Genomic DNA, 24,648 nt, shown 5'->3' on the forward strand with positions numbered 1-24,648 from the left:
AGCAGTCGGTTCTCATGAGAAGCTTCCGTTATAAGCACATTTATATTATACAATAGAAATTCACAGTTTAACTCTCTAGGACAACCATTTTATTAAACGCTAAGAAATACAGCTTCTACAAGAGGTCTGGCAAGTAGGCCAAGACACTTGATCAGTTAAGGCCTAAAATTAATAATACTAAAACTAAATTCATAACACTTAAAATTACATATTACTGATTTAGTCTAACATATATTCATCATTTCATGAGTATTAATTGATTAGTACATTTCGTTAACATTGGTGGCCATTCTTCGTAATCACATTTTCAAATACGTGCATTATTTTTCTATGTTATCTTATTTTCTACACAAACTTATTACTCAGAATACATAAGCACTCATTAATAATTTTTATTAAAACACCTGTGCTATCAATCCCTCCTCTGATGACTAAATATGTCATCACACTAATTATTGCCCACAAATGTTTGCATCAGCTAAAACTCTGCCAATTCAAACTCTTCATAATTTTGTTTCCCCTTTGAATTTTCCTTATACAATTTTTCCCTTTTCTTTTCTTCCCTTCTCTGATTATTCTTTGACTTTTTCAATGTAATTCTTTTGCATAATTTGCACAATCCCCATATTCCCAATAGACAAACAACAATAATAATATTCCCTGTGTTCAATAGAATCTCATTCCAAATGTTGCTGAGCCAATTTCCCACTGAAGCAAACCCCTTACCAACCTTTTCCCAAACACCTGGTTCTTCCAATTCTTGCAAATTAGCATTTGCAATAGTCAGATTAGTAAGAAAGGCCCAAATTATATTTTGGCGGTAAGTACCGCCTACCGCTGCAGTGATGACCGCAAAAAGACCGTCGCCGCGGCTAACATCAGTCTGACATAATATGACCATAGCCGGATTTCTGCCACAAGAAGGGTGGAAATCCAGCTGTGGCCATACTGAGGGACAGTGTTAAGGTGGCGCCACGCCAGTAGACCGCCGTCAGCTGTATTATGAGAAATAATACTACCTGGTGGTGTTCTACTGGTGGGTGCTGCTGACGGTAGCAGCGCCCTGTCCCGTCCCCTACCAGAAGACCCCCTGGATTCAGGTAAGTCAGGTTTCCGATAGGGGAGGGGGTGGGATGTGTTGTGTGTGTGTGTTTGTGTGTGGGGGTGGTGTGTATGAATATGTGGGTGTGTGCGTGCATGCAAATGAGTGTGTAGCGTTGCTTGCGTGTGTGTGTGTGCATGTGTGAGAATGCATGAATGAATGGAAATGTGAATGCATGTCTGTGTGCAAGTTTGGATGTGTGTACGAATGTGTGTGTGAATGAATGGATGAATGAGTGTATGAATGCATGTATGCCTGTGTGAGTGTGTGAATGCAGGTGTGTGCCTGCAAGAGTGCATGTTTGGGGGGAGGATTGGAAGGGAGGAGCATGGATGGATGTGGGGTGGGGGTTGTCTGGGGAGTGTTCGGAGGGGTGGGTTGGCCTCCTACCAGTGACAGGGAATTCCTTCTCTGTCACTGGTAGGGCCTGTCGCCATGGTTTTCATGGCGTTACAAACACCACAAAAGCCATGGCAGTAGGCAAGGTCATAATGCCGCCGGGGGACAGTAGCGGCCACAGGGTTGAAGATTGTTATCTGCATCCCAGCGGCTGCTACCGCCATGGCGGTCAGTGTGGTACATTGGCAGGTTGGCTTCAGCCAATCCGCCAATGTCATAATGTGACGGTATGTACGCCAGCCTGTTGGCTGTACCACTACCACATTTCAACCGACCGCTGGGGTCATAATGACCTCCTAAGTCTCTTATCCCTTTACTCTTATCTGGTATATACGAACAATAATGCCTAGCATTAATCATTCTACAGACTCCATCATCTTTCACTAAAAGAATGTGTAAAGCAAGAGGATTTTGAAGAGTCATAGCTCTATCAGCAGCTAATTCAGTATCTATCGGGAGTATGGCTCCTGAAAAATTTGTCAGCATATTATCCAAAATAGTACACAACTTTCAAATCGTTATCGAATTCAGAATGACTCCTACTGAAGGAATCACTGCTCCAAATATATCTCCCACTATAGCAGAAGAGGACTGCCTCCTCTATCTCTTATGATGTAATTCAGTCACTTTCGGAAACTTCTTCAAATCCTCCGTTTGAGAAATCTTTGGGAAGACGATCCCCAAATAACATGTCACGCACCATCCTCTTGGAAGATGGTAATAAGCATTAAGACCTCAGATGTAATAAATCCCTGGAATTGCAGGGTCCTGTCCATTCAACATAAACATCCATTTACTCTGAAACAAAAACACATGCCTACATGCACTCGTTCCGACAAATAAAGTGTCAGTGTGCGATTTAGGCCTATATATACAAAGTTTCTCTATGTGGTGTGCATCTAAAGCTAATTTCCCTTGCGTTTAATTGCACTATAAGCATAATCATTCTTGTAAGTCCTTTTCTCTGAGCCTTTTTCTAATTTCTCTTTTAATGCTTTCCTCCTGTCATCTGTGTGATCTAAGAAGCTTTTCTCTAAAGATGTAAGCAAGCATGTCAAATTATTTCTATGCGCATAAGCTGTGCCAAACGTCAATGTAGGTTCAAAGAAACCTCTAACTATTCCTATGTCATTATCCTTAGCTATTCTACTCCAATACCTAATTATAGGAAGAAACAAAAACACAACATCATAATTTGAATAAAAGTACTGAATGTACTCCTGGTTATAAAATCTTGTTAGTAACAGACTGCAACTTATTCCATAAGTTAAAGGCAGACTATGATAGGTGACTCCTTTCTCGACTGATGAAGGAATCTGCATACACACAAAGCAATTCCTCGCATCCATTGTCTCAACATACTCACTCAATAAGCCATAGAAAACATTAGCAGAAAGTCCTCCTTCTGCATTAATATCCTCATGCAAATATTCCTCATCTAACCTAAACTTCTCTAATGCTGTTAGTGCAGTGGTTGTCTCAAAAGCATAAGCATAAGTATGGTTGGCTTCTCTCTTATCAATAACAGAAATTCCCACAATCAACACTACTAACAATATCCCACACATAACCGCCAAACCAATGCTCATATATTTACAGTGCCTAGCATCTCTACCCTGTTGACTAATGTTACTCATGATCTGTAAAGAATCAGAAAGCAGAAGAAATTTAGCAAAATCAAAAGTAGACAACTCTTCTTTCAGCAGTTCAGTCTCACTTCCAGGATCCCTTGTCAAAATCGGTTAGCAGCTTTGTCAAAATCAGGTTTCAAAAGTCAAATCAGGTTATCAATGTCTCTTCTGGTTACTTTCAATGGTTTCTTTTCTCAAAAATGTTTCTCTCAGATTGTTTGAACAGTTCAGTTCATAGCGTCCTTCATGTGCCAAAATACTGACCCAGAATCTCTCCATCAAATCAAAAAGACAAAAACATTTGCTGCCATTCATTCGTAGTTGCATACGCCCATTCAGAACCTGTGTATCTTCGACTTGCTATTCTCTTACTTTTCAATTTTCGATCACCATTCAGCTCTCCTTCACTTAGATCTTCTCTCCTTGTGGCATCTACTTCTTCGATTGTTGGTTCAACAACCACTTCTTTCCCTTTCTTCACCTGTGTCTCTGGCTACTTATCTCCTTTCAGTGGACCCTTTGCCAGTGTTCTCTTCAGAGTCGAACTCAAACCTTCTCCTTGTTCTGTGGTGCTTTCTCTTGACAGACCTGCAATCAGTTCAGGAGGAGTCAGATCACATTGACTTTGATCCACCTCAACACCTTCCCCTTCTGGGTCTGAAAATTGCTGTTTGTCTCTCAAGGTCGTCTAGGATCTCCTGCTGCCTCAATTGAAATAGGCTCTCCGTCACCATCCTGGAGGTCTCTTCCGTTGTCTCTCACAGGAGTGACTGAACCGTCCTCAACGAGCTCAGATCCGGTCTCAGTTCCCCTTTCGGCTCTGAGACTTGTGTCACTGTTATTGGTATTCTCAACAACACTTCTTCATGATCCTGTGGACATGCCACTTTCTTCATTTGACTTGCATGAATCCAGTTCGGAATTCCAGCACTCTTCACAGCTGTGGGAGTTGTCAAAACTACCTCATAAGGTCCTTTCCAACGAGGCTCGAAACACATCTTTCTCACGTGTTTTCGGATCACAACCCAGTCCCCAGCTCTCAGGTTGTGTCCTGGGTCATGGATCGGTGCAGTGTGGAGGTTTCCACCTGCTTAGAAAAAGAGCAAACCACATAAACCAGACCTTTGCAATAGTCCAACACCATATCATCTGTAATGTTGACAAGTGCATTTGTAGGCACCGCTGGTAACCTAATTGCTCTGCGAGGATCTCATGCGGCGGCAATCCTGTATTTCTGTCAGGTGTGTTTCTCATTGACATCTACACTAAAGGCAATGCATCAGGCCATTGCAAATTCATTGATGCATACATCTTTGCAACTCTTGAATTCAATGTACCATTCATCTTTTCCACTAGTCCTGATGCTTCAGGGAGGTAGCTACAATGCAGCTTCTGCTCAATGTTTAATGCTGCACATAGTAATTTAATTACTTCATTGTTGAAGTGACTTCCCCTATCTGATTCTCAGGAAAACCCAAAACGCGGTATCAGTAGTTTCGCTAGTGTGAGACTATCATTTCTTTGTGTAGGTTAAGCTTCAATCCAATGACTAAAGATGCAAATAATCACTAACACATATCTCAAACCTCCACACACAGGCATCTCAATAAAATGCATTTGCATTCTGCTGAATGGACCTCATGCTCTTAATATGTGGCTCAAATTAACCACTGTCCCTTTCCCTGCATTTAGTTGTTGGCAAATTACACATCAATGGCAAACTGGTTCAGCAACTTGTCTAAACTTTGAGTTGAACCAATCTTGTTTGAACAAACAAATCATTGCATCTCTCCCAATATGTGCTTGCCCATGATAGTACCTCGCCATTTGAGACAACAGGCTATGTGGCAAAACCAACTGACCCTCTTCTGAAACCCACAATTCATTTTGTCTTTACACACATTTCATTTTGCTCCATGAACGCTTTTACTCCCTGTCCACATTATTCTGCAATGTCTGTAATTCTTCAAAGGTGTCAATTATTTTCAATTCATAGCCTGTACAACTTTCATCTTCTTCAGGTGGCACCTGTCTTTGAACAATATACAGTTCAATGCACAAAACCTTGCAACTTGATCTGCATATTCATTTCCCCATGGCACAAAGTCTTGCAACTTCAAATGTTCACTGCATTTCACCACGGCAATCTTTTCTGGCATTTGAATAGCATGTAACAATTCTTTAATTCTCTCACCATTTCTGGCTGATGAACCAGAAGAGGTAAAAAAACCTCTCTGTGACCACAACTGACCAAAATCATGGACTATTCCAAATCCACACTGGCTACCCGTGTAGACTGTAACTTTCAATTGAGCAGAGACATGGCACGCTCTAATAAGGGCTACCAGTTCTGCCACTTGGGCAGAATACACACCTCGAAGCCAAGAAGCTTCCAAGGTACCAGTAATTGTGCACATAGCATATCCTGCTCTCAGTTTCCCTGTATTGGCTCTCAGAAAAGAACCATCAACAAAAATAATTTTGTAATTTTCTTCTAATCGGCTATCTCTAATATCAGGTCTCGGTTTTGTGCACAAATCAGTTACTTCAAGACAAGCATGCTCAACCTCTTCCTCTTTTTCAATTTCGGCATTTTCACTCAGAAGTAAGGTTGCCATGTTCAGCACTGTACATCTTTTCAATGACACATTTGGTGACCCTAGAATACTTGTTTCATATCGAGTCAACCTCGCACCAGTCAAATATTGGGTTTTCGTCCTTGTGAGTAGAATCTCAATAGAGTGAGGGACCATCACAGTCAGGGGATGTCCCATCACAATGCCTTCACACTGTGTAAGGCTCTGACCAACTGCTGCAACTGCGTGCAAACAACCCATTAAGGCTGCTGCAACTGGGTCAAAAGTAGCTGAAAAACATGCTACTGGGCTGTTTACACCTCCATGGACCTGTGTGAAGACAGACAAAGAACATGCATCACGCTCATGACAAAACAATGTGAAAGGTTTTGTGTAATCAGGCATACCCAACGCTAGAGCCCTGCACAGACTGGCAATTCCAATGCTTTCATTTAATTCTGGTCTAACACTATGGGATCAATAACTTCCTTATGAGTCAGCTTCTGCAGTCTTGAAATGACTGAAAAATTCAGAATCCATTGGCGACAATAACCTACCATCCCCAAAAACATTCTCACGTCTCTCTGTGTAGTCGGGGGATTTATCTGCAATATGGTTGTAATCCTTTCTCTGGATATCTTTCTTGAAACCTTCTCAATCTGGTAACCCAAATATTTCACTACTTTCTGACAGTATTGCAATTTAAGCAGAGACAATTTGTAACCATTATTTCCCAAATGGTTCAACATGGCAATCATATCTTACTTGCACTCATCCCTTGTTTTGGACGCAATCAGCAAGTCATCAATGTACTGCACCAAGGTCGATTGGAAAGGCAATTCCAACGACTCCAATTTATTTTTCAAGATCTGATTGAATATGGAAGGTGACTCCGATAACCCCTGAGGGATTCTGCACCAGCAATAAACTCGATCCAGGAATTTGAAACAAAAGAGAAATTGGCTATCCTCATGAAAAGGTACAGAAAAGAATGCTTTTGACAAATCAATGACACTGAACCACTCAGCATCACATAGAATCTGGAACAATATTGCAGCTGGATTTGGCACCACAGAACAACATTTGACTACAATCTCATTTATTTTTCTGAAATCCTGAACAATCCAAACCTTCCCACAGGGCTTCTTCTAACCCAGTATTGGTGAATTACATGGACTGCTCAATACTTCTTTCAGAACCCCTTTCTTTACAAAGTCTACAATTGTCAAAGCCCAGCTCACCTGAGTCCTTGTTCAGTTCTGATGGAGGTTGAAGACAATCCGACCCCACCCTGAAACTGCTTGTTCCAGCACACTAGTTTTTTAAACAGTGCACTAAGAACAGAAGCTCAAGGGAAGGGGGGAAGTGGATAAAATAAAATAAAGAGACAACAGCGTTCTTGCGTTTCCACTGTTGAAGTGCTGCACAAATCTGCGGCCCTCTCTGACTTCTGTAGAAACTGGTGCCTAATGAAACATAAACAAAGAACAGATAAGTACATCCTATTCCTAACTGGGTTCCTGACTATCCCTTTATTTATTAGAAATTTTCTTCTAAAACTACCTCTTGGATCCTGGTCTCTAGTTTCCAGGTTTGGAATGTGTTACTGCTCTGGGATGTGCTTTCTATTACTCTAAAGCTTCTAAAACATTAAACAAATACCGTTATCAGAATTATCAATATCAAACATTCATCTTAATATAACTAAAGCCTAAATTGCCAATAGCAGACTCACTTTTCCCATATTTCCAGAATCTTTTATAAAACAAATACTGTACTTTTACGTCAAAATACAGCATGTAATTTGTGCAAGTCCTTGATTTACTGTTTGCCTTGCTGTTAATGGTTTCCACGGTTCGATTCTTAAAAGTTCTATAAAAAAATGTTTGCTTCACAAAGTTCCGCAAAGTATTGTTGTAACAAAGAATTTGAATCACAATGTTCGTGGAAGGTATCTTGTTTCAAATTGTCTATACACGAATCCAGAAATTGGTGTCAAAGTTCTTTCAGGTAATAAAAGTTTTGCACTTACTTGTCGCTGGCAAGAGATACTGATCAGCCTAACCTTGTCTTCTTTCTCTTTTGCAGGTTGCTTCTAGGGGAGAGGCTGAGGCAAGGAGGAACCGGAAACCGGAAGAAGGAAGAGCCAGCAGCTGCGCCCATTGAAGCCAATGAAAGTCTGTAGAGAGCAGGAGTGCCAGCGCCGAGGGATCTGTCCTCAGGTAAGCGGGAGGTAGACGAGCACAAGCACTGGGCGAGGCTCGGGGGCTGCCTTTTATAGACAGGGCTGGGTGTGGTCCTCACATGCTGCACATGTTCTTGAAAGGTGTGCAGAGCTGGGTGTGGTTTGAAGAGCTGGGTGTGGTCCTCACATGCTGCACATGTTCTTGAAAGGTGTGCAGAGTTTCAGTTATTATGCAAATGAGTTGAATTAACACATGGCCTAGAGAGGAGTGTTTTAAAGAAGCCATGGTAAAAGCAAGGCCCAATGTGTAAACAAAACAGCACATTAAACAACATACACAGAAGCCTGGGGGTGGGGGGGGGAGGTGAGATAACAAGAAAGGCTTTCAATAGTAAGTTTAAAATGGAGCTAATACAGAAACCACTAGTGCAGTGAGAGGGGACATGCTCTTTGCTGTGCACAAACCCTAACAGTTGCCCCCCTCAAAGGCCCTCCTACAGGACGGGGTTTTCCTGGATTTTTTAAATAAAACCGTCTAATCAGCTGTGGGGCATGTACATATGATGCTGGTTCCCATGAATTCTCAGATTCATCATATCCTTTCCATTCTACTAAATAAAACAGACGTCCACTAATTCTTTTTGAGTCTTTTATGCTTTTCACTTCATATTCTAGATTTCCCTTAATTGGTATGGGTGGAGGTGGTGGTTCAGGTCGGGTTTTTGGATTGTACGGCTTAAGCAAGGACACATGGAATGTAGTATGTACTGGATATTCTTTTGGTAAATCTAATTTTACTGTTACTGGGTTTACTATGGCAGTTATACTAAAGGGTCCAATGAAACGTGGTTGCAGCTTTCGGGATCCCTCTATGTTTAGGTTCTTTGTGGAGAGCCATACCTTGTCACCGATTTTATACATTGGGGCCTCAGATCTGTGTTTGTCTGCTTGTCTTTTCATGCTTTCCTTGTACTTTAATAAATGTTTCCTGGCTTTGTCTTGTATGTCACCTAACCTTGTTAGTCTATCCGTTACTGTAGGTAACAGAGAATCTTCTAACAAAATGGGTATAGCTCTTGGATGATACCCCTGCAAGAAATAGAATGGTGAGCAAAGTAGAGCTGAATGCTCAGTATTATTATAAACAAACTCCGCTACAGTGAGAGCTTCCAACCATTCACTAGAATAATCAGCCAATAAACAACGTAGCGTTTGAAGTAAGGTTTGGTTCAGTCGTTCAGTCTGTCCATCTGTCTCTGGGTGGAAAGCAGTGGATAATGCCACATCTATTTTCAGTTTTTTACATAATTTTTTCCAACATTTAGAGTTGAACTGGCTCCCTCGGTCTGACACCACTTTGCTTGGCAAACCATGTAAACGCACAATTTCCCTTATAAAAATATCGGCAAATTCTGCCGCCGTGGGTAATTTCCGTAATGGTACAAAATGTGCCATTTTAGATAAAAAATCCACTATAACCAACACTGTTGTGAAAGATTTTACAGGTGGTAAACCTACAATAAAGTCTACGCTCACAGTGTGCCAAGGTTGCTTGGGTGTTGGCATTGGTATTAACAAACCGTCAGGGGCCTTATGAGAAGATTTATGTCTTGCACAAATTGGACAGGTAGTGACAAATTGCTTAATGTCCTTTCTTATAGTGTCCCACCAAAAGTGTTTTTGCACATTTTCCAGGGTTTTTACCCAAACAGGATGACCTGCCAACGGTGAGGCGTGATGCCAAATTATCACCTGTGTTTGTAATTCAGAGGTGGGCACTAACAGCATGTTGTCCTGATACAATAAACCTCGTTGTATTGTGTTATGGGAATCCTTTAACCAATCCTGAGGTGCTATTTGCATGTGTGCATTATATAGATCTGTGATGAAATCCTTCTGTTGTACTGGTGCCAAAAACTTTTGGGGAGGAATAATGGGTTCTCCTATTTTATCTTGGTTCATGTCTGAAGTATGTCCGTATCTAGATAACACATCAGATTGAATTTGTTGTGCACCTGGTCTATAGGTTATTACAAAGTCAATTGTGCTAAAAAAAATTAACCAGCGCATCTGACGTGGTGTTAGTGATTTAAGTGATCCAAAAAACTGTAGGTTCCTATGGTCAGAAAAGATTGTAACTGGGTACTTGGCTCCCATTAAATGGTGCCTCCATTCTGAAAAGACTACTTTGATAGCTAGTAGTTCCCTTTCAGCCACAGTGTAATTTTGTTCAGCTGGTAATAACTTTTTGGAATAGAAGGCTATAGGATGTAACTGGCCATCTACTGCATCTCGTTGAGAGAGAACTCCTCCTAAAGCTACTTGTGAAGCATCCGCTTCAACAAAAAAAGGCAAGTCAGGATCAGGATGTTTCAGAATTGGGGCTGAAGTGAACTTTTGTTTTAGGAGTTGAAAGGCGTGTGCCGCCTCATCAGTCCAAAGAAATCGTTGCCCTTTCCGCAACAAGGTAGTTATTGGGGCCGCAATGTCTGCAAAATGTGCAATAAACCTCCTATAAAAATTGGCGAAACCCAGAAATTTCTGAATATCTTTTACAGAGGATGGTTCTGGCCAATCAGCAATAGCACTGATTTTCTTTACATCCATAGTTATTCCTTGAGGTGACAGGCAGTATCCTAAAAAGTCCACCTTGCTGACATTAAAAGTACACTTTTCTAACTTAGCAAAAAGATGATTTTCTTTTAACTTTGATAATACTGCACGAACATGTTGGGTATGTTCTTCTGAGTTCTTAGAGTAAATGAGGATGTCGTCTATGAATACTATGACACAAACGTCCAGGAATTCGTGTAGGACCTCATTTATAAAGAACTGAAAGGCCGCAGGGGCATTACATAACCCAAAGGGCATTACTGTGTACTCAAATAAACCAAACTTTGTCTTGAAAGCTGTCTTCCACTCATCCCCCTCTTTTACTCGGACCAGGTGGTAAGCTCCCCGCAGATCTAGTTTAGTGTATACAGTAGAATGTCTTAACTGATCCAACAACACAGGTATTAGAGGAAGAGGATATTTATTCTTTATTATAGCCTTATTTAGTCCTCTGTAATCGATACACGCGCGCAGGGATTTATCCGGCTTCGGGATAAAAAAGAGTGGAGATGACACTGGAGATGTGGAATGACGGATGAACCCAGACTGTAGTAGGTCATCTAGGTAGGTTCTTAAGTATTTGGTTTCTTTGTCAGTCAAAGCATATACTCTGTTATTAGGTAAAGGGGCCCCTGGGATAAGATCTATACGACAGTCATAAGACCTATGTGGGGGCAGCACACTAGCCTTTACTGGATCAAAGACGTCTTTAAAGTCAGAATATTCAGGAGGGAGACTTGGTTCATCTTGTATAACACTAGCACAGTGTAATACTGTGCTCTGTTCTGTACCTGCTTCTTGATAGCAATTGGTTCCACAGAAAGAGGAATCCAAAGTAACATTTCTATTCACCCAATCAATTTTTGGGTTATGAGTTGTTAACCAGGGTACCCCGAGAATCAAACCAAAATTAGGAGTATCTATCAGATCAAAGCTAATCACCTCTGTGTGCCCGTTCTGACAGACCATAACAAGTGGACTTGTTTGTTTTGTGATTAATCCAGAGGTCAATTCTGACCCATCCACTGCACATACTGCTTCTGGACAAGGCTTTAGGCACATAGGAAGTCCTAAGTTTTCAGCTAACTTATTATCCACAAAATTTCCTGTCGCGCCTGAGTCCAGTAGGACAGGGAGAGAATGCCTCACTTGGGTAGTAACAATTAAAACGACCTGAATTATGAAATGTCTAGGTATGTGCGGTACCATGAAGGCTGCAGCATTAGAGGTTTGATTAAGATGTTTTCTCGAACAAGTAACCTCTCCCCTTGTCGAGCTTAATCGTTTCCCGATTCAGTTGAGGAGGTGGAGGAAACAGCACCCTTTCGTGGATTTTTAGGCTTTACTGGACATTCTCTGGCAAAGTGACCTGCCCTTCCACAATATAAACATAATTGAAGTTTTCTCCTTCTTTCTTTTTCCTCTGATGTGAGTGAACCTCTGAGTGTCCCTATTTGCATAGGCTCAGGTTCAGGGAGTTTATTATCTGGGTCTTTCCTCTCATGTCTAATAAAAGTTAACCGTGATTCCAGTTTGTATTTATCTCCCTTTCTTTCTCCTAGTCTATGTTCTAATTTCACAACTAAATCTACAAAGTCCGAATAGTCTTCTGGCAAATCAATGATATAAGCCAGGGCGTCTTTTAACTCGTCTCTCAAACCTTTATAGAAAAGGGAGACACGCTTTTCTTCTGGCCAGTGTGTCTCGGTGAGTAAACGATTAAAACTAGTGAGATAGGTCAATAAATCCTTGTTACCTTGTTTAAGATTTAAAAGCTCATTATCACTTGCCTGCATGAAAGTGTGTTTTGCAAAAAGGCTGGTCATGGTACGTTTAAATTGATTCCAGTTATGGAGGATGGGATCATCTCTCTCCCCGAAAGGAATTGACCAATTGGCTGCTGTGCCACCCAAATAAGACAAGACGAATGCCACTTTCGTAGCATCAGTAGGGAACTGTTGTGGCTTACAAACGAAGTGTAATTGACATTGATTGATAAAAACATGGAATTTGTTACTATCTCCATGAAAACGTTCAGGTGCTGCTAAGGGCACAGCATTAGGAACATTAACAGTGACCTCAACTGGGGGAGGCAAAGTTGTATGTTTTGATGGCGCCCCTGTCTCTGAGGAGGTTTTAAACAAAGGCGTAAAAGCTGTGTTCCACTGAGATACCCTAAATTTATACCTGCTTAAATCCTGTTTTAAAGAGGTATTCTCCATCTTTAATCTCTCTATTTCCTCTTGCATATGTTGCAAGATGCCAGACACTGATTCATTATGAGCCAAGTCCTCATTTAGGGCCTGCGCCATATCCGTGACGTCAATGCCCTCTATTTCTTCCCCGATATTCATCGTCCACCAGAACTGAATTTATTTTTTATTTTTATTTAAGGCTTGTGCTTCTGTCAAAGCCCAGCTCACCTGAGTCCTTGTTCAGTTCTGATGGAGGTTGAAGACAATCCGACCCCACCCTGAAACTGCTTGTTCCAGCACACTAGTTTTTAAAACAGTGCACTAAGAACAGAAGCTTAAGGGAAGGGGGGAAGTGGATAAAATAAAATAAAGAGACAACAGCGTTCTTGCGTTTCCACTGTTGAAGTGCTGCACAAATCTGCGGCCCTCTCTGACTTCTGTAGAAACTGGTGCCTAATGAAACATAAACAAAGAACAGATAAGTACATCCTATTCCTAACAGGGTTCCTGACTATCCCTTTATTTATTAGAAATTTTCTTCTAAAAGTACCTCTTGGATCCTGGTCTCTAGTTTCCAGGTTTGGAATATGTTACTGCTCTGGGATGTGCTTTCTATTACTCTAAAGCTTCTAAAACATTAAACAAATACCGTTATCAGAATTATCAATATCAAACATTCATCTTAATATAACTAAAGCCTAAATTGCCAATAGCAGACTCACTTTTCCCATATTTCCAGAATCTTTTATAAAACAAATACTGTACTTTTACGTCAAAATACAGCATGTAATTTGTGCAAGTCCTTGATTTACTGTTTGCCTTGCTGTTAATGGTTTCCACGGTTCGATTCTTAAAAGTTCTATAAAAAAATGTTTGCTTCACAAAGTTCCGCAAAGTATTGTTGTAACAAAGAGTTTGAATCACAATGTTCGTGGAAGGTATCTTGTTTCAAATTGTCTATACACGAATCCAGAAATTGGTGTCAAAGTTCTTTCAGGTAATAAAAGTTTTGCACTTACTTGTCGCTGGCAAGAGATACTGATCAGTCTAACCTTGTCTTCTTTCTCTTTTGCAGGTTGCTTGTAGGAGAGAGGCTGAGGCAAGGAGGAACCGGAAACCGGAAGAAGGAAGAGCCAGCAGCTGCGCCCATTGAAGCCAATGAAAGTCTGTAGAGAGCAGGAGTACCAGCGCCGAGGGATCTGTCCTCAGGTAAGCGGGAGGTAGACGAGCACAAGCACTGGGCGAAGCTCGGGGGCTGCCTTTTATAGACAGGGCTGGGTGTGGTCCTCACATGCTGCACATGTTCTTGAAAGGTGTGCAGAGCTGGGTGTGGTTTGAAGAGCTGGGTGTGGTCCTCACATGCTGCACATGTTCTTGAAAGGTGTGCAGAGTTTCAGTTATTATGCAAATGAGTTGAATTAACACATGGCCTAGAGAGGAGTGTTTTAATGAAGCCTTGGTAAAAGCAAGGCCCAATGTGTAAACAAAACAGCACATTAAACAACATACACAGAAGCCTAGGGGGGGGGGGAAGGTGAGATAACAAGAAAGGCTTTCAATAGTAAGTTTAAAAGGGAGCTATTACAGAACCCACTAGTGCAGTGAGAGGGGACATGCTCTTTGCTGTGCACAAACCCTAACAACAATCATCTGGGTTACTTTCATAAGGACATCTTGCTGCATACATTACTGTGGAAGTTGAGGAAAAACTGCATTAGGCTTCACAGTAACTTTGACTGGCTCAACTCCCTTTATCAAACCTACTTATTTTCCTGTCAGATCCCACACTTTCTCCTTAACTGTTCCCTGCAAATCAGGATGAAGCTCTTTCACTGTGAACATTGAATAAATGGGTACTCCTCATTTGTAGTTTCATACTCTGTTTCTGGGGCTTGGTCCTCTTCATCATCACTATTCGTCTGAATCTCTATTCAATCATTTGAACAAGTAATCAAACACCTTGTTTTACATAGCAAGTAACTTCCCAAATGAGATACCGGACTTGAATCACAGACTACAAATTTATGCAATCCCTGGAAGTTGCCAATCTCAATTTGAACTGGATCTGTAATCGGGTTTGTCAAATGCTGATTTGCTACTCCCACAACTTGAACTGTTCTTCCTGAAAGGGGCAAATTTGGAACTTCTGCACTTCTCACTGTAGAGTGTGTAGCTCCTGTGTCAACCAAGAATGAAACCTTGTGACCCATAACATTTCCCTTCACATAGGGTCCTCTTGGGTCTACTTCTAGGGAAGACACAAGCACACACAGCTCCTCATCTGAATAGTCACTCATCCACTCATCATTTATTCCATTCTCACTGAGTAACAGGAATTGGTGCACTGTGTTACTATTTTTTTTATGCCTCTGACCTGTGACCTGTTGAGAAAGCATCATCTGTTGCTGCTCCATTGGGGCTTGAGGTATTTGAATTTGCTGCCTAGGTACCATGGGAACCTGCTGTTGCATCGGCTGCAACTGTGACATTTGTGCACAGGGTATTTGCAACTGCTGCATGGGTTGAAAATTCTGCATGTGATTTACATTATTCTGAAAATATGGATTATGACCTCTCACTCTTGGCCATCTCCCATTCTGAAATGAATTGATGTCATTAGTCTGCACCATCATTGGACACTCCCATTTCCAATGTCCATCAGCTCTGCAAATGTGACATGGCAATAACTTCTTCATTCCCTGCACATCATTATGGACCACTACAGTATTCAAGTCTGGACCACGATTCATATTGTCTCCATGACCTCTACCTCTCATCTGTTGCTGAAATTTCATGTTTCCCTGTTGCTGCTGTGGTAACTGCTTTGAAACACTCCCTTGCACTCCCATTTGAGATGCTTTAATCTGCATCACCTTTGCCTTCTGTTTCAACTATTTCCGCTTCAACTCAATCTCATCACCACAGTATTTTACGTACTACAACACTTCATCAACCAGCTTTGCTTGCCAACAAATGAAATGACTCTTAATCATCTGGCTAATCCCAGGTCTGAATCCTTCCACAAATCTGAACACAAAATGAAGCATGTGTTTAGCCTCAATTGTCTCTGTACCACTGTAATACTTAAATGCCTGCAACAATCTCTCAAAATAGGCATGTATCGACCCCCTTGTCTCTTGGGCTGCCTTTCAATCCTCTTCCAATCAATATTCTTGGGGGAAATTCTCGTTTTCAAAAACTCAGTTACCTTATAATGATATTTCATTACCTCAGCAGACGGTGCACCTGTATTTTTGTCTCTCTCCGGTTCACTTGTTGGCCAATCTACACTCCTTCTACACTCGATCCACAGATCAGCTGGAAACACTGTCTCTAGTAATGTGTTCAAGTCACACATCACAAGTTTCATGAATCTGTCTGTCTGCAGTTACCACTCTACTGGTTTTTCTCTCAATTTTGGATAATCATTTGTAAATTACAGAATGTCACTTCTACTGCACAGGACATGAACAAAATTCCCCCCTGGAATCTCTCTCATTGGTAAAATCTTTACTGGATCTTTATCCTGCTGTGTATTGTCAGTCAGATCCAAAGAATCCCTTTTTCTCTTGTATCTTTTCTTTACCCATCTGCCTTCCCATATGTCTAATGCTCCCAGGTCTTAGCACTCCGAAGCAGTTCTTTAAGGTGTGCCTTCATTCCTGCAGAGCTCATGTGTTCAAAATCTTTAGCCTCAAAATCTATTTTGTAACTCCTTTTCAAATGCTTCATTTTCTCTACTTTTATGCCAAGTCTGCTAGTCTCTGATGCACATTGCTCACTTCTCGCGTAATCTTTGGGCACAGATATCTCAATTCTGCCTCTGTGTAGGATTCTAACCTATTCACTCCCTCAATAATTTCACCCATTTCCATGTTTAGCCTAGAATAATTGAAATACTCCTCTTCCTTGGGGGCACTATGTTGGGTATTCAGCTTGTCTAACCATTCAGTCAACTGCTGAGCTGTCAGTCCTTGTAACAAAATGTTACTTGCTTGGACCGGGTGCACCTGTCGTGCAAATGCATTCGGAGTCTGAGGTGTCAATAATTTTAATTTTTAAGGAAAACGGGCTGCAAAAAGAAGAAAAAAACCTGCTTTATTTAAAAGCAGTCACAGACATGGTGGTCTGCTGTCTCCAGCAGGCCACCATCCCTGTGAGTGCCTTGACTCGCTATGGGGTCCCAAACTGCGACCCACCTCATTAACATTCATGAGGTGGGTCTTTGCAACCCCATAGCGAGTCGCAGAAGGTGTCTGAGACACCTTTCTGCATTTCATTTTGCGAGTTGCAAATTGTGAGTCACTAGTACTCGCAATTTGCAACTCGCAAAATTAAACCTACCTACATCTGGCCCTAAGTCCTGGTAAGCTTTTATTGTTGCCAATGTGTGGTTTTTTGAGTTTGGAGATGTAACTGTTCCAAGGACTGATGTTTTATCAGTCGATTTTTGTCCCAGTGATGGAGTTTGACTGATAGTATCATTTATTTGGGTAGCTAGAAGTCAGTGCAAGAGATTATCTTATTCCTGAACTGTTAAGCTTCCCCTCTTAGCAATCGGGAAGCAGAGGGGAGAACTCTGCATAATAAATGTAGATATTGCTTATTTATAATCCAAATCTTGTATTGGAGTGGGGCTCCCTTGTTCTCGCGATTGATTAACCTGTGCTACTACCACGAGTTTTTTGGCTGATGTTATTTCTCTGCCTCCACTGGTAATTGGTGAGTTAAACATATTTGAAATGTTTAGAGGCAACTTGTTAAGACCTTCTTGATCACCATGCTCTCTGTGGGTTCCAATGCTATCTGCCTTGTGAAAAGGCATCCCCTGGAGGTTACAATTTTACTCTTCCAAAGAATCCTCTACTGGTAGCATCGGGCAGGATTGTGACCTTCGTAGCTTAGCACCTGCTGTCATTGGAGCCACCAAACTGCAGCTTCTGTATTATTAAGACATCTAGTTACTAATTCAGAAGGTGCTCTGTGCCATCGGAGTCTGAGTTAAGGGCTTTGCTGTCCATTATTTGTTCTGTAAACCCTCAGGTCACCTTCTGAAGATAGTCTTTAATTGACCCCTTTTTGGGACAGACCATCAAAAGCAAAGGACCTGTGCTATTGATATTTCCCCTCACCCCCATCAAGTCTCCCGGCCCGACAGGAAGGAAGAGGTGGAAACAGGAGGGGAAAATTCCATTGACAGATCCATTGTTGAGTCTGCCAGTTCTCTTTTGCAAATGGGTTGTTTCCATCTTGCCATTGCTGTTGTTCTTGGCCCAAATTTCCCTACCAAATGTAGAAGTTGTAGTAGGTTTAATTAAAGAGTGTTTCTGTGTTATCTTCCCGCAGGTGATCTTAGCTGATGTCTGGAAAGCCGTTCTACCACACTTCCTCTTAGGCTCAGAGATCACTGCTAGGCACTATTAAATGTGTATTACTATGCTCCTGCCCACTGAAAATCGGGAAAAGTGACCATAAAAGCAGAGCTGCCACACCTCCCTTATGACACATGGCTGCTACAATGGACACAGCCTTGGCTGGGTGCTGGGAGGGGCATGAGCACGCTACAGAGCCTTTAATACTCTGAGTTGGCACAACCAGGTACTGCAGGTCCGATGGCGTGGAGCGAAGCACAACACCATCTTGAGGGACACAATCCCAAGCCCCCAAAGGCTCTCTTTAATTATGGCACCCTTTGCTTCCTCCAATTGCGACCTTCAATCTTCCTGGACCACTGTATCACTGCTAGAGTAACACAGTGAGTAGGGAGAAAGGGTAGTACTGCCTGATATTGTGCGAGTGGACAGATTTCTGCAGGCCAATTTCACATAAAAAATGGGCTAATAGGTGCAAATACCACACCTGGAGGGTGCGCTAGAAATGGGGGGCAATCGCTGATTTGCTGCAAGCTACACCTGATCCTAGACAGGCCACTTCTGTGGCCAGCAGCAAAGCCTCTAATAGCAGGAACTAACCCTGCTAACCTCTTGCTAGCCATGCGCTATCTGTGGCTTCACCTGTAGCCACTCCACCTAGATATCTTTACCTTCTATGCCGGTCAGCTCAGGGCAGCCAATTGATGTCGTTGCTTTAATGGCACTCCTGGCACATGTAACTAATGGTCTGGCTGGTGGATGTGGTCAGGCTACTTGCCGGAGGCCTGGAAGCCGAGGGGACACCCCCCGGCTCCTCTTCTCTCTGCCCCGCTTGTGTCACTTTCCTCATTTTCCTTGCTGGTGCGGGCACAGCTTCTCACTTTCTCATGCACCTACACTGCGATTGCTGCAACTGCGTCCAGCCCCTGTGCTCCACCCTCTGGCATGCCCTCCATACGTCCGAAAATGGGATCAGCAAACATGGAGGAATAAGGCAAAGAGTTTGGGGGTGAGCCCTTTGAAGCAAGGAAAGGAGAATAAAGGAAGAAGAATACAACATTAGGGGAAAATGCTCAAAACAGAAGCGATCTCTGGGAACCTTTGTTTACAAATGACAAAAAGTTGATTGGGTCTAAATGATTAAATGGAAAAAGCCTTGACAAACCACTGTCAACAAGAAGGCATTCCTCGCATTAAATTCACCAACCTTAAACACACTGTGCCTTTCAAAATACCTCAGCAAATTGCATTTGTCACTAAGAGCTTTTTAGGAAGTTATTTCCAGGGCTGTTTTCATCAGGATCACATAGATTCACCCAACATATAATGTGTTAAGACATTATCGTTTCTTCATACCAGGATTTGGAGGAGATTGTCAGGGAATCTAAGGCCCTGATTTATACTTTCTGACGTAAACCTGCATTAGCTCAGGTGTGTGTCAAAAAGTATAGCGCCGGCTGGCGCCATTCCAGAGCGCCAGCCAGGTGCCATATTTAAGGGATGGCGCAAGCTGGTGCTAAAGCCCGGTTAGCGTCAAAATACATGGCGCTAACCGGGTGGGGAGGCGTAAGGAAAACTGGAGGTTGTGCGTGAAAGAATGGAGCTAGTCAGGTTAGAGTCAAAATACTGACTCTAATTGTTAGACGCACAACCCCTGACTCCAGTCTAAGTAAAGACAGGAGTCATGCCCCCAGCCCAATGGCCATGTAGGCGGCCCAAGTTAGGCCCCCCAATGGCACTTTAAAATTAAAAAAAGGTAAATACTTACCTCTACTTACCTGGGATGGGGTCCCCCATCCTCATCTGTCCCTTTGGTGTGGGTGTCCATGGGGCCTGGGAGGGCACCTGTGGCCTTATTCCATGGTGTTCCACCAAGGAAATGGGCCCACAGGTCCCCTAATGCCTACCCTGACCCACGTGTTAAATAATGGCGCTAAGCGAGCTTAGCTCCATTATTTAGGCCCGCCTTCCTCCCGTGCACCATTTTTGTACGGGAGGATAAATGAAGCGCTAGGGCCTTTGAGTCATTTTTATCCTGGGAACACCTACCTTGCATCTCATTGATGCAAGGTAGTTTTCCGCAGGCAATAAATGACTTTAACTCCAATATCTTGCCGTAGACATGTTTAGCGCCTAAACATTATTATGGAGTTAAGTTTGCACTAAATTAGCGTAAAATAAATACGCTCATTTAGTGCAAACAGGGTATAAATATGCTCCTCAGTGTGTTGTTTACTTTAGGTATTCATCAAGGCCCAACAATGATTTAACAGCACCTGGTTAGATCACCTTTTCTATATAAAAGAGCCTTTCCGGCAGCTCTTCAGCAATGTTCAGCTTCAAAATCCAGAGAAGAAAATTCCATTGGCTAACACTGATTGTGCAGTTTGGGTGCTACCTTTTCTCACTGCAGTCTCCTGTTCCCTTAGCCAGATCAGTCAGTGTATCGGCACTGTTAATACGTACTGACAAAGCCATTACGAGGGTGCCCTAGAAAATCATGCAGGTGTAAAGACAAAAACATTACCATATTGCATTTGTTCACAGAAGCATAAAACATGTGTTAATGCCAAACTTGCATTGCATGGATGGTGTACTAGCCCAATCTAATAATAGTGCTACTGTGTGTTGTGTCCTAGTATCTCTACCCGCATATTAATATTCCACCTCTTCCTGCATTCATGAATAACAATAATAATAATAATAATAATATACTCTTTGTGTGTTAATTGCAAAGCACAGTCTAAAAAAACAGTACAAAACACAATTTATACAATCAACAAATCATTCAGTAGTCATCAAAGTGTGTAGTATTGCATAAAGACTCCCATAAACTAGGGGATTTCCATTAAAACAATATTCTGTCTGGTGTGAATGACACATACTATTACAAGCTGATATATGACGAAGACAACTTCTTTACAGAAATGTTTACAAACCGTAGGTGGTTAATCTCATTAGTTTGTAAACCTATCTATATTCAGCAAGATCACAAAATAGGTTGACCAGTACTATTTCATTAACTTGTTGATAAAGTAGCACATTGTTTGGAGCCTTTTATCACCCAATTTTGAAAGAAGAGTTCTCGAAGTGCCTGTGCATGGAATGTTTCCGCATATTTGCTGTATGATATTTCTTTCTGGTAGTGAGGTGTTATGTTGTTCGGCTGCTCAGTTTTTGTATGCATTAGTACAATGTAATGTGTGATAATACGTTTTTTGTGTTGCATTATGGTTTGACTAGATAAATGTGCAGAACCATGTTTTGCTTTAATTATGTTTTCATTCTGCTTTGAGTATGGTATTGTGTTATGTTCTGTGATTTACTTCAGTTAGTTTAAATGCGCTGTTGCTACTTTTTCAGCAAAATGCATCACATCACATGCCTTTAAAGCTCTTGTGACAATCAACCATTTGTCATTGTCTTAGGTGGTAAAACAGTCCTGCCTCAGTTCTTGAACTTTTTAGGACACCAGACAGCCAAAATGGTGGCAGACATCATGCCTTAAGTTAGCACTTGTCCTGCACGCTTTATCTAATATGACCCCTAGTGTCTATTTGTCACAGTTGAGGCTTACTTTATATCCTCCCATAGAAGATGCAATAGTTGTAACAATGACATTAACACTAAGACAAATAATGCTAACACTATATCCCACACTGACCAGCTCAATTCTGATACTGCAGGTGAGAAGATTGGTATTAGCATTTTGTAGCACTTCTCTACTACTGATGTAGTTTTCTGTGTCTGTGTGACCATTGTACTGAAATTACAAAAAACTGTGATTTCCATGGCTCGAACTGAATGACTAGTATACTTTTTTGCTATTCACAAACTAGGTGTAATAGTAAGCCCGGAAAGGCACGCTAGGCACAGGTTTCCCACAGAGAAAGCTCTTCCCTACTTTCCCAGTGTTAGACCTGACAGCCTTAGGGTGGTCATCCCCCAACTTTTTTGCCTGCCTCCCCCCACTTTTCTGACACTATTTTTGCTGGTGCTGGTTTTAGGACTCTGCGCTTGTTACCACTGCTAACCAGTGCTAAAGTGCATATGCTCTCTTCCATAAACATAGTAACATTGATTCATACCCAATTGGCACATTTGATCTGCTTTTAAGTCCCTAGTAGAGTGCACTACATGTGCCCAGGGCCTGTGGATTGAATGCTGCAGCACTGATTGTGCCACTCATGTAAGTAGCCCCTTAACCATGTCCCAGGCCTGCCATTGCAGGGCCTGTGTGTGCAGTTTCACTGCCACTTTGACGTTGCATTTAAAAGTACTTGCCAAGCCTTAAACTCCCATTTGTCTACATATATACGTCACCGCTAAGGTAGGCCCTAGGTAACCCATAGGGCAGGGGGCTATATAGGTGAAAGGCAGGACATCTACATGTGTGTTTTATATGTCCTGGTAGTGGAACACTCCTAAATTCACTTCCCTCCTCTGAGAGGCCAGATCCTTTCCTAGGATAACATTAGTGCTACCCTCATACACTGTTTGAGTGGTAGATTCTGATCAGAAAGGGGTAACCAGGTCATATTTGGTATGGCCAGAATGGTAATTCAAAATCATGCTTGTTAGTGAGGTTTTTATTTCATATTACTATTTTAGAAATGCCACTTTTAGAAAGTAAGCATTTCTCTGCACTTAAAATCCATCTGTGCCTTACAGCCTGTCTCCAATCTACGTCTGGGCTGGGCTGGTTGACAGTTCCCTTGTGTATTTCACCCAGATAACCACAAACACAGGGTACTCAGTCACACCTGCACTCATCTGCATACTGAATGGGTCATCCTGGGCTGGGAGTGTGGAGTGCCTAACGTTTACATTTCATAGGCTAGTGGCCTGCCCTCACACAATGGACTGCCTAACCCCCTACTAGTATCCTGGCAGACAGACCTGTACTGAAAGGGGACCTTTTGCACTTCAAAACCACTCTTTGAAGTCTCCCCCACTTCAAAGTCATTTTTGGGTACATAAACTGGGTCCCTGATCCCTCCAAATCAGACACTTCTGGACCTGAACCTGCAACCTGTCAAGAGGAACTGCCTGGCTGTCCGAAGGACTCATCTGGGCTGCTTTGCTGTCAAGAACTGCTGCCCCACTGTTGCCCCACTGCCCTCTGACTTTTTTGAGAAGTGTTCTCCAAGGGCTTGGATGGAGCTTGCCTCCTGTCTTCTAACGTCTCAGGGCAAAAAAGATTTCGGTGGTCATTACAACCCTGGCGGTCGGTGTTAAAGCGGTGGTAAGACTGCCAACAGGCCGGCGGAAAATAAAATGGAATTACGACCGTGGCGGAAACCGCCAACAAAGACAGCCACTTTAACACTCCGACCACCACGGAAGTACAAACAAACAGCATGGCGATCACCGCCAACAGACAAGCGGAGGACAATGTACCACCCACACTATTACAACCTACCAATCCGCCACCTTTTCTGGGGCGGATTCACCGCGAACAAAAACACGGTGGAAACAGGACTTCGAAGGGGAAACGCTCACCTCTGCACACCCCACGAGAAACCAGGACGCCATGGAACCAGAGCTCCACATTTTTCCAGCCATTATCTTCTTGCTCCTCTACCAGGAGCACGAACGCCGGCGGCGAAGACCACGGTGAGTACTGCACCTACGACACAGGGGAGGGGGGAGGGAAAAAACAGTGACACACACACGCAACACACAACACCCTCACCCTCATCCACGACAACACACACACTAATACAGCATGATACATTAGAGTTACACCCCGAACCCCCCCGGAAGAATGCAAAGACAAAAGGAAATGAGGTGAACAATTGTAATATTTTAAAATTCAGTAGTCAAATAATATACATACACTAATTACAAATATATACACCAAGAATATTAGTCCAAGGTATTCTACCCTTAAAGTCCTTGGACCACTGGGCCCACAATGCATGGGCGAGGCCCACACAAGATACCCGAACAAGACGGAGAGAACACTGCAGGGGCATCAGATAGAAATAAAACAGGCACCTCAGGCACAACGCCAAATCCACGAGGGGGCCCCCATGCCCACTGTCCAATTCTGGGGAGTGCAAAGCCACAGTCTCTCAAGTCTCTACAGTGGGTGGGTTGCCCACTGTTCAATCCTGGGGAGTGCAAGGCCACAGTCTCTCAAGTCTCTACAGTAGGTGGGTTGCCCACTGTTCAATCATGGGGAGTGCAAAGCCACAGTCTCTCAAGTCTCTACAGTGGGTGGGTTTCCCACTGTTCAATCCTGTGGAGTGCAAAGCCACAGTCTCACAAGTCTCTACAGTGGGTGGTTTGCCCACTGTTCAATCCTGGGGAGTGCAAAGCCACAGTCTCTCAAGTCTCTACAGTGGGTGGTTTGCCCACTGTTCAATCCTGGGGAGTGCAAAGCCACAGTCTCACAAGTCTCTACAGTGGGTGGTTTGCCCACTGTTCAATCCTGGGGAGTGCAAAGCCACAGTCTCTCAAGTGGATGTAAATCTCCACTGGTTCTGGAGGGGGCTTTGTGCCCAGAGTGCTTCATCCTACCAAGGACAGAGGTAGTGGATGTCTTTCTCCACTGGTTCTGGAGGGGGCTT

The sequence above is a fragment of the Pleurodeles waltl genome, chromosome 6 (assembly GCF_031143425.1).
Source record: "Pleurodeles waltl isolate 20211129_DDA chromosome 6, aPleWal1.hap1.20221129, whole genome shotgun sequence".
Lineage (NCBI taxonomy): Eukaryota > Metazoa > Chordata > Amphibia > Caudata > Salamandridae > Pleurodeles > Pleurodeles waltl.